This window comes from Nyctereutes procyonoides, unplaced genomic scaffold (genome assembly GCF_905146905.1).
Source record: "Nyctereutes procyonoides isolate TBG_1078 unplaced genomic scaffold, NYPRO_anot_genome, whole genome shotgun sequence".
Taxonomy (NCBI): Eukaryota; Metazoa; Chordata; class Mammalia; order Carnivora; family Canidae; genus Nyctereutes; species Nyctereutes procyonoides.
The window spans coordinates 366,175-373,701 of NW_026575118.1; the positions used below are offsets into that span (position 1 = coordinate 366,175).

The following is a 7,527-nucleotide window of genomic DNA, read 5'->3' on the forward strand; positions in this document are numbered from 1 at the left end:
TTAGAAGGCTAGCAAGTTCTACTTTCAAGGGAAAGGTGTGCCAGCTAGCTAAAGCTGAGTTGAGGATTGTGATTGATGTATGTTAAGTTTTCTTTGATAGGTGTTTCCATAAACACAGGCTAACTTAGATGTGTAGGTTTGTGATGTGGGCACCAGGCCCCCGGGGTGGCCTAAATTTCATGGGTCCCAATATACTAATGAACTTTATCAAGTGCTTCAATGGCATACATTGAACTGAGCATTGAGTACACATCATCCCATCAGATTTCCTCAGCACCTTAGCAAAGAATGTTTTATTCTTACTTTACAGTTGAGTGACTTGGTCTTGATCACACAACTTCTAAGTGATGGAGCCTGAACTTAAACCAGTTTGTCTGATTCTGACTTTAAGAAAAGTTAAACAAGGAAAAACAAAATGCAACTGACGCTTATTGTTGAAAACAGGTAGAGATTATAGATGAATTTAAAAGTGCTAACTTTTCACTTTTTAGGATGCCAACAGGAGGAGATAAGAGAAATGGAAATGGAGAAAACTTGGCTATCCAGAAGAAGACGACCTCTGGAAATAGCACTGATCCATCTGATCATTTATTTATTTATTGCCTAGATATCTACTGAATGTCTACTACCTGCCAGACACTTACATGGGCTGTGGAGATACTTAGAGAAAATTACACAGTGAAAATACTTAGATGGAAACACATGATTCCAATTCCCCAGAAGTATATCATCTGGGAGGGACAGAGGTAAAAGACACAGTGAGATGCACTGTAGGAAGCGCTGTAACCGGTGCCCACTTGAGGTTCAGTGGGAGAAAGAAACCTCTACATCTACTTTGGTGAGGCAGAGGTTTTTGCAGTGGAAATAAACTTTGAACTTGGTCTGGGGCAAGGCTCTCAGATGAAATGAGCTCACAGGGGAACGACAAATAGATCAATATCATTATAGCATTAACACTGCCAATGGTGGGTGGGAGGAGATGAGACTGGCTGGTGATAGTGATGTGGGAAACAAAGGCAAAAGAGATGTAACTTAAATGAAAATCTCCTTACAGCTTGCAGCCCACTGATAGGTTCCTGGAACATGGACCAGGGAATCCAAAGCTGCCTTAGTGCCTTCAAGTTTATTTTATTAATTAATTTATTTATTTATTTATTTATTTATTTATTTATTTAAAGATTTTATTTATTTTTCATGAGAGACACACACAGAGAGACAGAGACACAGGCAGAGGGAGAAGCAGGCTCCATGCAGGGAGCCCAATGTGGGACTCGATCTCGGGACTCCAGGATCACACCCTGAGCTGGAGGCAGACGATTAACTGCTGAGCCACCCAGGAGTACCCCTTCTTGTTTAAAAGTAACTGATTGGGGCACCTGGGTGGCTCAGTGGTTGAGCATCTACCTTTGGCTCAGGTCATGATCCCAGGGTCTTGGGATCCAGTCCCACATCAGGCTCCCCGTGGGGGCTCTGCTTTTCCCTCTGCCTAGGTCTTTGCCTCTTTCTCTGTGTCTCTCATGAATAAACAAATTAAATCTCTAAGAAATATAATAAAAGTAACTTTATCTTGGCACAGCCCACCCCTCAAGGTCCTGAAAGCCTTGCTTCCAGATTCCTTGGAGACTTGTGCTATCCCTCACCCCCACTAATTAAAAAGTATACAGTCTGTCACTCCTCACAATCCCAGGACAGTTCTTTCTGCCCACAGGTCCCATCCCGTGAGCAGGGAAGGGGTGAAGGTCTAGACAGGAGAGATAAGAGGCCCCTGACTCCCGTGACTGGGTTCCAGAACTATTCCTGGCAGGTGGAGATGTCAAGACTCAGCACAACAAGAGGTAAGGGGACAGACTAAGATGGCACAAGAATCTCAAGGCCACGAGCTTCCCAATTGGTTCTCAAGAAAAGACTGCCACTAAAGGCCCTCAGTGGCAACCCTTTCAAGACCCTCTCACTCCAGAGAGCTTTTTCTTTCCTTTCTGCTCTCACCTCCACTTGATAAACGTTTACTTCACTTCACCCTTTTGTGTCTGCGAAATTTATTCTTCACTCTGTGAGACCAGAACCCTGGAATCCTGCAACAATATGGGTGCCAGACCAATACAGTCTTTGAATGCCAAGCTAGAGTTTTGATTTTATCCTGTAGATGATGGGAAACTATTATTATTTACTTGAAGATTTTTTATTTAAGAGAGAGAGAGAGGGAGCAGTAGAGGAAGAGGGAGAAACAGACTCCCCACTAAGCAGGGAGCCTGATGCGGGGCTCGATTCTAGGACCCCAGGATCATGACTTGAGCTGAAGGCAGAAGAGACATTTAATCAACTGAGCCATCCAGGTGCCTCAATGGGAGACTAGTATATATTAGACACAACATTTTGTTTTTCCTTTGAGGGAAACAAGTTCTTAGAATAGGTGGTATAAAAGAATGTAAAATAAAGTTCCTGTTCTCAAAAAGCACGAAAATTAGTTTGGCAAGAAAGCAGCTGATTCTTCTATAGCATTTGGAAATCTCCTAAGGGGTTTGTCAAATGACAAAATACAGCACCAAAAATTGATGTATGCTGCCATAAACTCAATAACCTCCATGCCTTTCCACGGTTGTTCCTTCAGCCTTGTGTACACGATTGTCTTGCTGAAAAATGTCTACCTCATCTTCGAAGATCTCTCCCTGGGAACACTCTATGCTGCCATTTGGCAGGCATTGTGCAGAACGTTTTAAAGACATCATCTTTTCAGAGTCCTATAACGAATTAGAAGGTCAGCTTTTCTTTTCAGGTGAGAAAACAAAAACTTCAGAAGGTGAGGTGGCATGCCCAATTTCATATAACAAAAAAGCAATGGAATCAAAATTAACCCAGTCAGTCCGATTTTTGACTTTTAATCAGGAAGGGCCAAGTTAGGGGTGCCTGGCTGGCTTAGTTGGAGGAACCCCTTGATCTTGGGGTTGTGAGTTCAAACCCCATGTTGGGTGTAGAGATTACTTAAAAAAACTTTAAATAAAAAGGAAGAGTAAAGTTAGGTGAACAAAATTCAATCCCTCTTAGAGTTGAAAACAGTGTAGATTGAATTCCTTGGGTGAAGTTTTCTCCTCCTTTTTAAAAAATATTTTATTTTTTATTTATTTATTTATTTATTTATTTATTTATTTATTTATTTATTTATTTATGAGGGACACACAGAGGGAGGCAGAGACAGACACAGAGGGAGAAGCAAGCTCCTAGTGGGGAACCTGATGTGGGACTTGATCCCAAGACCTGGGATCACACCCCGAGCTGAAGGCAGATGCTCAACTGCGGAGCCTCCCAGGTGTCCCAAGTGGGGTTTCCCACATCGTTGTGGATATGGTCTAATGGAAATCCACCTATGTATTTGTCAGTGACAGGACTTTGCATTTTTCATTACTATTCTAGCACCTTACCTCAAAGCCTTACACAAATAGATGCTTAATCAATGTTTGTTAAATGAATAAATGCATGTATCCTTTCCACTCTGTCTACCGCTGACAAACCTCAGATTTTTGTAGTGAGGTCTCTGCATTGGTAATCTTTGTTTTGTGAACTTTTGAGGGGAAAGAGTAGAGCAAAAGAAGAGAAAAAAATTCGATGTCCTTTCACATCCAATTGCCTTTGAGGAGCTGGGAAGACAGCAATTCACACCTGATAATCTTACATCAGATAAAATGAGCAGCACTTGAATTGCCAGGCAGTCAGGCGCTAAGGCTCTCTCCATCCCAGCTAGCAAGCTTGGTCTCAGTTCAGAGGCCATGATTCCTTCCCAGACTGTCTTGGCTCTCCACCTCCTGTTAACTGTGGCTTTGGCCCAAACATTCCAATTTCAAGAACATGTCTTTCTCCAATTTCTGGGCTTAGACAAAGTGCCTTCACCCCAGAAGTTCCAACCTGTGCCTTCTATCTTGAAGAAAATTTTCCAGGATCAAGAGGCAGCAGCGATCAATGGGGACTCCCAAGATGTATGCTACATAAAGGATCTTGGTATCAGTGGGAACATACTCCGACTTCTCCTGGATAAAGGTAAGGAAATTAGAGTGCTTTCTAGACAAAGGTGTGGCAGTAGATGGAATGAAGAAAGAAGGAGAAGGTCACAATTACCAAGGGGTTTGTAGAAGGCCTTGTGCTGGTAGTTTACATATTTTATCTCATTTAATCCTGACCACATCCCGAGATTCAGAAGGTAGGTTTTCTTATCAGCTTTTTAACAATAAGGAAAGTAGGTCTCAGACAGTAGATAACCTGTAAGCTAGTCAAGATCATACAGCCAGTGCGTGAGCAAAGTCAGGGTTCAAAACAGGTTTTTTCTGAACCGACCCTTTTGTACTAAGGGGGTTGGAGTGAGGGTGCAATTATGGCTCAGGTATCACTCTTCAGCCCACAATTTATGCACTGTGGTGCCTTTGATATGGCAAGCAGGGGCGGTGAGCATTTGGAGTCCAGTTTGCCTTGGGGACTCTTGCTTCCGGTCTCCACACCTCCCCACTAGTTTTAGATAGAAATGGCTTGTGATTTGTGAGTACAGAGCACTGATATATATGCCATTGTCATGCCCTTCAGATGAGGATCTGATTGACATTCTATAATTTGTCAAACTGACACCACCCACCAAAATTGCCTAGGCTGACTATTAAAAGTAGACTCTCTAAATAAATAAATAAATAAATAAATAAATAAATAAATAATATAGTTGGTTCTCCTCCTTTCCGGTTCCTGAGCCTCACTCTCCCACCCAATTCTTATTCAAAGCCAGAGATGGGTGTTGTAATCTGCATTTCTGTAAAGCTTCCCAGGGTCGGGGGGTGGGGATCAGAAGAGGAATGGAGAACCCCGATTGGTTGGTTTTACAGTAACTGGAGAGAAAATTTGGAAATTTTGAATACTTATTTGTCCTGGAAGCATTTCTGGGATACCTACTATGTGCTGGGAACTGTGTTTGGCTATGGGAATATAGAAATTAAAGATAAAGTCTGCCTTTATGAGTCCATAAATGATAGAAGAAAAAAATTTGTAAAAAGGAGATAGAAAAACATAAAACTGCCACACTTTATGCTAAGTATTATTATGTTAAAGACTCTAGGCCTTGGGGGTGGGGGTGCAGGCACAATTCCTGGAGGAAGGTTAAAAGGGATGGGAAGCTAGTTGAAGAGTTTTCCTTGGAAAGAGTAGAAAACAGCCATGCAAAAAACTATGATTTTTGTGGTGACCATAATCCCATCAAATGATACAGGAAAGGGCGTAATTTTGCCATTATCCATCCCTAACCTCCACATAGAGAAAACCATTATAAATAGTTTATACATATATTATTCCAGACTTTTTTTCCTTTGTGTATATTTATGATAGAAGCTTGTATTTTTTTAATAAGTGGGGTCATACTATGCATTACTCAAGTATTATGACTATCTCATACAAATCAGAACTAAAGGTTATAATTATCTCACTTTATTTTTTTATTTTTTATTTCTTTTTTTAATTTTTATTTATTTATTTTTTTTATTCATGATAGGCACACAGTGAGAGAGAGAGAGAGGCAGAGACACAGGCAGAGGGAGAAGCAGGATCCATGCAGGGAGCCCCAGTTGGGACTCGATCCTGGGTCTCCAGGATCACACCCTGGGCTGAAGGCGATTTACTTGAGAGAGAGAGAAAGAGCATGAAGAGAGATACGGTGAGAAAAGGAAGCAGACTCCTCACTGAGCAGGGAGACTGATGTGGGGCTCAATCCCAGGACCTGGGATCATGGCCTGAATTAAAGGCAGGCACTTAACTGAGGCACCCAGCCACCCCCAGCCTAGAATGTTCTTTTTGTTGTTATTGTTAAAGATTTTCTTTATTTATTCATGAGAGAGAGAGGCAGAGACAGAGGCAGAGGGAGAAGCAGGCTCCATGCAGGGAGTCCAATGCCAGACTCGGGATCCCGGGATCCCGGGATCACGCCCTGAGCGGAAGGCAGACGCTCAACCGCTGAGCCACCCAGGCGTCCTGATCCTTTTTTTTCCCACCTAGAACGTTCTTAAACATTTTTGTGCCATGGGTCCCTTTGGCCTTTCTTTTGAAGCTGATGGACCCCTTCTCAGAGTAATGGCCTACATACCTAAAATAAAATATTTAGAATTCCTAAAGAAATCAATTAAATGTTACAATACATTTGTAAAAATATTTGAAACCAAATGTGTGTATAGTAACATACATGGATGCTAGAGTTCCGTGAAAATAAAAAGTAATTCTTTTTCCCATCCAAGTTCATGGACCTTCTAAATTCTATCCAGGACCCCTTGGGGACCTGTGGCTGTGAAGATAAGAAACTCTGGTCTCAAGTGAGGAGTGAGAGAAACAAATCCTTCCAATGGTAGGGTTTGAGTAACTCATCATTTTCTGCCCTTATTTTGATATCATATAACACTTGACACTTCTATCATATAGGTGGATATGAAGTCAAATATGTTATGGTGACTCTCCCATCTCTGTTCCAATCCAGGTCTCTTTCTTTACTCCAAGAAACGTCCCCAAGCCTCCTCTTGCTTCCAGAAATTCCTCTACTTTAACCTCTCTGCCATTAAAGATAAGGAGCTGTTAACAATGGCCCAACTGGGCCTGGATTTGGGGCCCAACACTTATTATAAGCCAGGACCGGAACTGCAGTTGGCTCCGTCCCTGGTTCAGGAGCCTCACGGGTGGGGCCAGTCCATCCCTAAACCAGCTAAAATGCTCCTATTACAGTCAGTACCATGGCCTCGAGAGGTGTCGTCCACTTCAACCTGCTGGATGTGGCTAAGGATTGGAATAACAACCCCAGGAAGAACTTAGGTTTGTTGCTAGAGATACTGGTGAAAGGAAACAGAGACTATGGGGTGAATTTTCAGCTTCAGGACACCTGTGCCGAACTGAGACAGTCCCTTCATGCTTCCCTGCTGGTGGTGACTCTCAACCCTGAGCAGTGCCACCCTTCATCCCGGAAAAGGAGGGAAGCCATCCTTTTCCCTAAGGCTTTTGCCAGAACCTCTGCCATCGTCACCAGCTATTCATCAACTTCCAGGACTTAGGTTGGCACAAGTGGATTATTGCTCCCAAAGGGTTCATGGCAAACTACTGCCATGGAGATTGTCCTTTCTCACTGACCACCTCCCTCAACAGCTCCAATTATGCGTTCCTGCAAGCCCTGATGCATGCAGTTGACCCCGAGATCCCCCAGGCTGTCTGTATCCCCACCAAGCTGTCCCCCATTTCCATGCTCTATCAGGACAATGATGACAATGTCATTTTACGTCATTATGAAGACATGGTGGTTGACGAATGTGGATGTGGGTAGGCTGTTAGAAATAGAAGGAGTGCCCTTACAGTAAATCTAATAAAATTAGAAACTTGGTTTATGACTTCTTGGATTTAAAATAACAATATATTTATGTTTAAAATTTGTCTTCTTGGAAAATCCATCATGATTAATGATCTCCCTAATTACATACACACACATGGACACACACACACATTCAGCCCTAATGATCTGTCATGATGTAAATA

General features: G+C 42.4%; 1 pseudogene; it reads left to right on the forward strand.

Moving 5' to 3' along the window:
* The first annotated feature begins 3,761 nt into the window (after nt 1-3,761).
* LOC129515515 (growth/differentiation factor 3-like) lies at nt 3,762-7,318 on the forward strand (annotated as a pseudogene).
* The last annotated feature ends 209 nt before the right edge of the window (nt 7,319-7,527 follow it).